Source organism: Nannospalax galili, unplaced genomic scaffold (assembly GCF_000622305.1).
Source record: "Nannospalax galili isolate Female #2095 unplaced genomic scaffold, S.galili_v1.0 scaffold185, whole genome shotgun sequence".
Lineage (NCBI taxonomy): Eukaryota > Metazoa > Chordata > Mammalia > Rodentia > Spalacidae > Nannospalax > Nannospalax galili.
The window spans coordinates 2626516-2634337 of NW_008355474.1; the positions used below are offsets into that span (position 1 = coordinate 2626516).

Consider the following 7822-nt stretch of genomic DNA (forward strand, 5'->3'; position numbering starts at 1 on the left):
GCTTCCCCCATCCTTGGCTTTTTCCTCCCTGGCAAAACAATCATCTCCGCTCCTCATACAGAAGGCACTTAGGGCCCCTGTAGATTAAAAAAAAAATGCACACCTGAATGTTCATTTTGGGCAGATTTCATCTACACCCAAAGGTTGGCACCAGACCCGATGTGCTTCTTAACCACAGCGACAGTATCTTCTCTCTCCAGCTCCAAAGCTTTTCCTTCATTCACTCCCAGTGAAGCTTGGGGAGATTGTGATTGTGGGGTTGGAGTGAGGGAGGGGGAGAGAGAGACAGACAGAGACAGAGAGAGAGACACAGAGACACAGAGACAGAGACACAGAGAAGACAGACTTAAGTGTAGCGAATCTTCACTGGTGCCTGGTAGGCTCTGCTTTCCCGCTGGTTCAGTTAGTGAAGCAAGATGGAATGCCCTCCTAGACATCAACACCCCAGGAAAAAATGAGAAAGCCGAGTCCCTCCTCCTTTTACAAACCCCATCTCACCTCCTGGCCTCTGTGGGATTGAGGGCCCTAGGTACACGGCGGGTCCGGCGCTGTCCAGTTCCTGGGTGCTGAATGATGCTGGAGCTGGATTTTCCGGAGGGGCTCCAGGGACCTTTGGTAGCCAGATCTTGACCTAGAGGCAAGACCCCGGCGGGTGGAAAGGCGAGACTGGGACCTATCTGCCCTAGTTGCTCCTTTGCCAGCTTTCCCGTCCCAGCTCTACTTGCGCCTCTGCCTCCTTTCCTGGGTTAGAGGGAATGTGGGCAATCGCTAAGAGTAGGAAGGGGGAATGCACCCGGGTGGTGCTTCCCAGCACTTTTCTCATTTTCCTTTGGTGGGTGCCGGACTCTCGGAATGTTCGTAAGCTGAATCCCGGGACTTCTGGTGCGCTGCTGGCCGCCTTGCCGAGGCAACAGGTCTGCTGCACCTGGAATCAGGGCGATCCGCACCAGAGACCCACCGCGACGCGGGGCTTGGAGTCTGGGTCGTCTCTGGAGCGTTGACTGGGAGGCCTCTGTCTCTACCCACAAAGCGACACCATCAAGCTGGGGCTTGGCTTTGCCGGTGCCCCAATTGCTCCATCTGGTAGGAGCGCTCAGCTGCCTGGCTCCAGAGCCGCCTTTTCTGCTGCTGGGTTTGGAGGAGGTGGCACCGCATATTGAGCGATGCCAAGCCACCCCCTCCCCTAGGGCAGCCCCAGGAATCTAGCTGGGGATTGGGGATGGGGAGGCGCTGGCTGTCCCTCCAATCTGAGCCCTTGATCTGGGGAAGGAACAAGACGGGAGCAAGGGCTGGGATTTTACCTGGCAAGGTAGAGAACAGATTAGGGGGAACTCTGCTTCCTTCTGGAAGAAAATGCCCCCACCCTCGAGCTGGAACGCAGGAGCTGGGACTGGGTGGCTGGCAAGGAAACTGTGTGATGGAGCACTTGGTGGGTACCTGCTTGTCTGGAGCTGTTTGTCTTATCCACTGCGGTGGCCGCACTGAGAAGAGGGAGGCAGGTCTGGAGTCCCGGCACGGTTCCAGATGTGGACACAGTGGCCGCCGCTGTACTTCGGTGGCCAGGGGCACAGCTGCTTTAAAGCCGAGACCAACCCACAGGTGGCCTGTCAGGGACACGGACGTTCGTGACGTCATCCTGAAGGCGAGAGGGAAAGGGAGGGGAAGGGGGGGGGATCACCGCTCTTCACATCAAAAGTCTTCTGTGGCCATGGCAACAGCCTCTGAGGCCAAGGGGTCCTGCAGCAGTGGCCCAGAGTCTATTTCTCTCTCTGGCAGATCCCACCTGAGGGCTGAACTCAGCCTTGCCAGCACTTGTCGATGCACTGCAGCCAGTCCATGGTCCTCGGGGTGTCGTTCTCGCCCGGGCTGGTGAGAGTCTCGGGGGGGGGGGGGTGCTGCCTGATCCAAGGGAAAATCACTGGACAAGACTTTAGGCTCTCAGAGGGCGACCTTCCAGAATCTTTGATTTCTACAGGGACATCACCCAACCTCTCATCCCATGCCCATTGTGTGGTCCAGATCCGGTTCATCCGACCACACACAGACGTGTTCTTCTAAGAACTCAAGAGCCAAGCTCTAGCTTCCCACTCACCGACCAGCACTGAACTCCGGCACCAGGCAGCGCCCACGCAGAGCCACCTGCCAGGATCTTAGTAGGTGTATGAGGACAAACCTAGGCCGGGAAGCTCACTCAGAGCTCTAGACAGCAGCCCACCAAACTGGGAAATAGCAAGCCCTCCTCGGATCTAGCGTACATCCAAAGGCCACAGACTGGTGGCAAGAAACCCCATAAGACACAGCCGTATTTACTGGTTTTCTCGCTTGTCAGAAAGATTGAAGTATTTCATTCAGAAATCTGGGCTTATGTACTGCATGCCTCCCTTTGTTGAAAGAAGGTGGGGGGGGGGGCTCAAGGACTGCCTAAGCCTACCTCTCCTTTTTGTAGGTGTCACCAAGGTTATTTGTTACCAATCTGTTATTCGTGTATATATTTCCTTGTAGTAAAGGGGAATATGAATTTTGTCTGGTCCCTACCTGCGCCTACCCGCTCTGCTCCCTTCTTTGATGTTATTGTAGGGTTGTGTGGCATGTAGGGTTTCTGATGGACACTGTGCGGCAGCTAGTGATGGCTTTACTCAGAAGCAATTCTTGCTCCACTCTGGCAGGTCCCCTACAGGGTCAGCCCTGGACTAAAAAGAAATATCAGCACTGCCCATCTTGACATAGGTCAGCCTGATATTTCCTGCTAGTAAGGCAGGGCTTTTTCTTGTTTCCTATTTTCACTTATTAAAAAATATGCATAAACTAGGCATGGTTGTTCATGTCTGTAATCCCAGCACTCAGGAGGTGAAGGCAGGAGAATAAGAAGTTCAAGGTCAAATGAAATATTCAGGTGCTTGGACACACTTAAGCATATTTTCTGTTTATCACTCAGACATTGTCACATAGAACATTCTTTCAGAGTGCTGGGGATTGAATCCAGGCCTTTAAGAAAGAGCATTCTTCCTTTTTTGTTTTAGACTTATTCCCCACCCCCCACCCCCGTGTGTGTGTGTGTGTGTGTGTGTGTGTGTGTGTGTATTTATATTCATGAGAATGTAGATGCCTGTGTAAGTCAGAGAGATCCTCCAAGAGCTGCAATTACCTGAGGCTATGAGCCACCCAATGTGATTGCTAAGAATTGGACTCTGGTTCTCTGGAAGAGCATTATGTGCTCTTAACCATTGAGCCATCTCTCCTACCCCCAAGAAAGAACATTCTTTGCATTTTTAAAATTAAGGAATATTATCTCACTCATAACTATAAGAAAAAATAGGGGTAAAAAAGAAAAGTTCAAAGGCTCCCAGTCTCACTGTTATACAAACATGATAATGGTTTCCATTTTCTGTTTGGCAGATTAAGTACCTTGTACCTTAGTAAAAACTATTTTCATGAATGCAACAATCAACATACACACATACAAATAAAAACCCCCTCCCAATGACAGATAGCATTGCATGTCATGCATTCTCTCTTATAGTCACACTTAGCAGGTCAGTCATTAAATGGGAATTTTGGTGTTTTCTGTTTTTTTTGTTTTGTTTGAGAAAGGGTCTTGCTATGCAGTCCTGGCTAAGCTGGAATGCCTTCCTGCCTTAGCTTCCCAAGTGCTGGGATTACAGGCATAGGTTACCATGCCCCCGCCCCCTTTAAAATATCTTTTATTTATTCTTTGACAATTTCATACATGTATATGGTATATTTTGATCAGATCCCTCCATTACCCTCTCTTATCCCCCTCCCACTTCCTCTGGATCCCTTCTCAACAAGTCTCCCCCTGATTTTCATGTTTTTTTTTTTTAATATTTTAGGTCCCCTGAGTTTAATTAGGGCTTTTTGTATGAGTATGGGTGTGGGACTACTTACTGAGCATAGCCAACTTACCAGTGACTACACCATGAAGAAAAATTACTCCCCCTCACCTAGCAGTCATTAACTACCAATAGCTTGTCAGCTAGGGGGTATGGGGTGTGATGAACCCCTCCTCCACCCTTATTTGACAGGTTTCCTTAGATTCCTTTTTTTTTTTTGGTGCTCCTAACCCATGAACCATCTCTCCACCCTGCTTTTGAAAAAGTTTTTATCATTTTTATTAATGTGAGTGCATGTCTTTATGTAAGTGAATAGCACATGTGTGCGGGTACCCTCAGAGATCAGAAGAGGGTATTGGATCTCCTGGAGCTGGAGTTACATGTGTTTGTGAGCCATGGACATGGGTTCTGGGAACCAAACTTGAATCCCCTGGAAAAGCAGCATGCACACTGAACCATCTCTCCAGTCACTAGATAAAGGCTTTAGTGGGCATGTTAAATATATGTAACAGTGTGAAAGGGGATTAGTTTCTTCTCCTGGCAGTATAGTATATTTATGTGGACTTGCTTTCCTATTTAAATATCTATCCTATTTTGGATGAAAACACAGGTAATTTTGTGCTAGATCAACTCCAATGTGGATTCTTTGTAGACTACTCAGGGGAATTAGCTCATCCCTTTCAGCCAAAACATTCTAGTTATCTGGGTAATGAGTAGAATCCTCCAGCTTTTATTTTTCTCTTAGCACAGAACATGTTTCTTGGAGATATTCCACTTATGAGTTTGAGAATGCTCATGTTAACTTCACTTCAGTGTCTTCTCAGGGTGTGTCTGGCTTCATTCTAGAAGCTGCACATTCTGTAGACAAAGAGCAGAGTTCAGACTATTTCATCTTGGGTAATTAGAGCTCTATGTGCTGAAAAGACCCAGCTGTCTCCTTTGTATGAGTTATCAAATCATTTATTAAATAGTTAAGAATGTGGGCTGGAATGTAGCTCTGTTCGTTGAGTGCTTGCCTAGTATATGCAAAACTCTGTATTCTATCCCCAGCAGCGCATAAACTGGGTGTAGTGGTATACACCTGTCTGTAATCCTAGCACTCACAAAGTGGAGGCAGGAGGATCAGAACTTCAAGGCTGTCTTCAGCTACATAAGTTCAAGGCCAGCCGAGAAACACGAAACCATGTTTTAAAAAACAAAACAAAATAAAACAAAACAAAACATAAACAAACTTGGGAGACTATGGCAGCTTTGTTGGAGGATTTGGTAGTGGGGTTGTGGGGCTCATGTAAACAAAGCTGAAGACAAGGAGTGAACCCAGTCACCAAGCTGGGCAGACTGGTCAAGGACATGAAGATCAACTCTGTGGAGGAGATCTATCTGTTCTCCCTGCCCACTAAGGAATCTGAGATTATTGACTTTTTCCTGGGAGCATCCATTAAGGATGAGGGTTTTGTTTTTGTTTTTTTAAATAATTTTATTTATTATTTTTATTTTATGTGTATGAGTGTATTGCCTGCATATAGGTAAGTGCACCTGTGTTGTGCAATGCGCACAGAGGACAGAAGAGGCCATCAGATCCCCTGGAACTGGAGTTGAAGACTTGTTAGCTGCCATGTGGGTGTTGGGATTCAAACCCAGGTCTTCTGCAAGAACAGCCAGTGTTCTTAACTGGTGAGCCATCTCTCCAGCCTGGATGAGGTTTTAAAGATCATGCCAGTGCAGAAGCAGACCCGGGCTGGCCAGCAAACCAGGTTCAAGGTTTTTGTAGCCACTGGGGACTACAAGTCATGTTGGTCTGAGTATTAAGTGCTCCAAGGAGGTAGCCATTGCAATTCGAGGGGCCATCATCTTGGCCAAGCTTTCCACTGTCACTGTGCGGAGAGGCTACTGGGGAAACAAGATTGGCAAGCCCCACACTGTCCGGTGCAAGGTGATAGGCCACTGTGGCTCCGTACTGGTGCACCTCATCCCTGCCCCCAGAGGCACCGGCATTGTCTCTGCTCCTGTGCTTAAGAATCTACTGCTGATGGCTAGTATTGATGACTGTTACACATCAGCCAGGTGCTGCACTGCCACCCCGGAGAACTTTGCCAAGAACACCTTTGATACTATCTCTAAGACCTATGGCTACCTGATCCCTGACCTCTGGAAAGAAACAGTCTTCACCAAGTCTCCCTATCAGCGTCTCTGTGCAGAGAGATAACCCAGGCTCCAGCTGTGGGTACTACCTAGGACTTTTGTATGAGAAAAAATAACGCAAATTAAGTCTGTTTTTTTGTTTTGTTTTGTTTTTTAAAGGCAGTGTGGTAATAAGCTGGAAAGATGGCTTAGCAGTTAAAGAACACTTGCTGCTTATACAGAAGACCCAGGTTCAGTTCTCAGCACCCACTTGGCGGCTATCAATCATCTGTAACTCCAGTTCTAGGGAATCTGATACACTTTTATGGTCTCCACAGGCACTGCATGCACGTGGTATACTTACATGTAGGCAAAACACCATACACATAAAACAATTTTTTTAAAAATGTTAAGAATGTAAAAACAACAGCAAAAAAATGTAAAAAATGATATATAAACATTTCAATATTTTTCTGCTTTATATTAAATAGAGATATTATTTATAAAATATAGGGTGCTGTTTTCCACATGCTGAGTTAACTTTTTTAAGTCTACCTCCCAGTTCTGGAGAGGGCATAAATAATAATTCATATCTTGTGGCAGTTTAAGTTGGTTAGTTAAATTAATTGGAAAATAATTGTATAGCTTGTGTCAAAATTCATAAATATGTTCACATACTTTGGGCTAGTTCTTCTGAAAATGCTAATAAAAGAATGTTAAACAGGAATGTATGCTACGTACATAAAGGCCTATGTGTTAGTCACTTTTCTCATTGCTATGACTAAATACCTGACAAAAGCAACTTAAGAAAAGAAGAGTTTACTTCTGGTCATTATCATGGTAGGAAAGGCACGACAGCAGGAATGAGAGAGGCAGCTGGTCATGCTGCATCCCACAGTTAAGAAGCAGAGAGAGACGAAACTGGTGCTTAGCTCTCACTTTCTCCATTCTACTCAGTTCAGAACCACAGCACATGGAATGGTACCACCCACATTCAGGATGGGTCTTTCCACTGCAGTTAACTCAAACTAGAGATTTCCTTGTAGACTTACCCAGAGATTAGCCTCTTAGGTGATTGTAGATTTTGCCAAGTTGAAAACCAGTATTAATCATCACACTCTACCTTGTGCTATTGCTGAATGATTTTAAAAGTGGTAGCAACATAAATATCCAACATAAGTAGTATATTCTACCAACTCTAAAATCTATGTTTATGGCTGGCAAGATAGCTCAGCAGTAAAGATACTTGCCACCAAACCTGACCTGACAATCTGAGTTCCATCCTCAGGGTCTATACAGTGGAAGGAGAGAACTGACACCTGAAAGCTGTCCTCTGACCTTGATACTTGTGCTGTGGCACAACACACACACACACACACACACACACACACCCTCCCTGACCCCCTACACAAATAAATACAATAAAAACTATGTTTATATTGAAACAAGTAGATAAAATATTCATGATATAATGTTGCAGAAGGAAATGGGCAAAATGTAGAATTCCCTTTATAGTTAGAGTTCTTTCTTCCTCCTCTTTTTTTGTGATGCTCAGAATACTGAACCCAGAGTCTCTACATGCTAGGTAAATGCTTTGCCTTTGAGCTACACCCTCAGCCCCAGTCACAACTAAACTAATGGCAGCAAATAGCACACATAGGCTAATTTTTGGTCTTTTTGAGACAGGGTCTCCCTATAGCCCCAGCTGACCAGAAACTCACCATGTAGACCAGGCTGGCCTTGAATTCATGGAGCTCATTGGTAGAGCATATAGTTAGTATACACAAGGCTCTGGGTTCTAACCCCAGCATTAAAAAAACATGCACTCATAAAACAATAGAACAGAGGTA

General features: G+C 46.0%; 1 pseudogene; it reads left to right on the forward strand.

Moving 5' to 3' along the window:
* The first annotated feature begins 1818 nt into the window (after window positions 1–1818).
* On the forward strand, window positions 1819–6057 carry LOC103749937 (annotated as a pseudogene).
* Window positions 6058–7822: the final 1765 nt, after the last annotated feature.